This window comes from Pan paniscus, chromosome 10, assembly GCF_029289425.2.
Source record: "Pan paniscus chromosome 10, NHGRI_mPanPan1-v2.0_pri, whole genome shotgun sequence".
NCBI lineage: Eukaryota > Metazoa > Chordata > Mammalia > Primates > Hominidae > Pan > Pan paniscus.
This window is the reverse complement of record NC_073259.2, coordinates 37,228,372-37,230,006: the sequence shown is the minus strand read 5'-3', so window position 1 is coordinate 37,230,006 and position 1,635 is coordinate 37,228,372.

The window sequence follows — 1,635 nt, the reverse complement described above, 5'->3', positions numbered from 1 at the left end:
GGGGTAAACACTGAGACACGCCAAGAAACAAACACACACATGCACAACTTCCCTGACCACAAGACTACACACACACACACACACACGTGCAGGCAGGCTCACAAACAGAGCCCATTGCAATCACAACACCACACACACACACACACACACACACACACACACACACAGTCTTGCTCAACTTCTGAGTCATCAACATAACTAGTGGAGGGTTCTGCAGTTTTTGCTGGGGGAGGAGCTGGAGGAGACCAAGGGATCCAGAGAGGCCTTTACTCCCGGACACCTGAGAGCCCCGGTGTGTGGAAGAGGTGGTGTCTGAGGGGCGGTGGGAGGAAGTTTCTACTCCCCTCCTCCCTCCCATAGCAGGGCTGGGCTGAGGGGCCAAAGCTAGGCCTATGCTGCCCCCTGGTGCCTGACTTGATTTCCAGAACCACCTCCTCCTCCTCCATCCCTTGCTACCCCGCAGGTCTGTGCATGAGTGCACGTGTGTGGACCCAGCCAGGCAGCAGAGGGTTTGAACACAGCAAAATATAGCAGTTAAAAGACTGGACTGTGGATACAGGCTGCTTGGGTTCAAATCCTGCTAATGCTGCTAACCACACAACCCTGAGCAATTTACTCTGTGATTCATTCTCGTCATCTGTAAAATGGAGCAAATAAGTCTTAACCCATAATGTGAGAATAAAATGCAGTAAAACATCTGAAGGCTTAGAACAATGCCTGACACACAGTAACTGTCAGGCACTATTTTTATGGTTCATAATAAACCAGGTATGAGGAAAGGAGAAGGGTCTCCATCCTACATAGAAGTCCCCAGATTTGGGGGTCATGTTACTGCCAAAAGGATCCTATTGAGGGTGTATGTGCGTATGTGTTTGCTGTGTCTGCAGGACAGTGAATGGAAGAGAAGGGACAGCAGGGGTGGAGGTGGCAGGCAGGGACTCTGTCCATTGGCTTGTCCAACAAGCCATGCTAGGATCAAGGTGTGTGAACATACGTGTTCACGGCACATGTGCTTTGTATGTGCTCCCGAGTGCCCACTCTGCCTGCAGACATCCACAGACAGTAGGTGAAGCCAGGTTTCACCATCTAAGGTGTCAGAGCTACAAGTCCCCAAAGACTTGGAGAGGAGGGAAAAGAGTAAATGTGATCTCTGACTTTGTCTCCTTTTAGGGGGTAGGAAGGCCGAGGAGCAAGTACTGGTAGAAAAATAGTATATATTACTCCCTCTGTAACTGACTATACCAATGGGAACACTGTGATGTAAGGGGAAAAAACAGAATTTAGAGGCAAATCTGGCTTGGGTATGACTCCATTTAGGAGGTTCACAATCAGGTGTCAATCCCTCAAATGAGAATAATAGTTATACCTACTTCAAAGAGTCTAGGCTAGGGTAAAGTGCCTAGAGTATGAAATTTAAGGAGATACTCATCTTCAGATTGTACAATTGCAGGGTCTGTCAGACCTTCATTAATGACATCTGCACCTGCATGACTGTGAGCGTGACTGTATCACCCTCCCCTGGACCTTGACATCCCATTGAGTGGTGGTAAAGATTGCACAAGAGAGGCTCACGCCTGTAATCCCAGCACTTTGGGAGGCTGAGGCAGGCAGATCACAAGGTCAGGAGATTGAGAC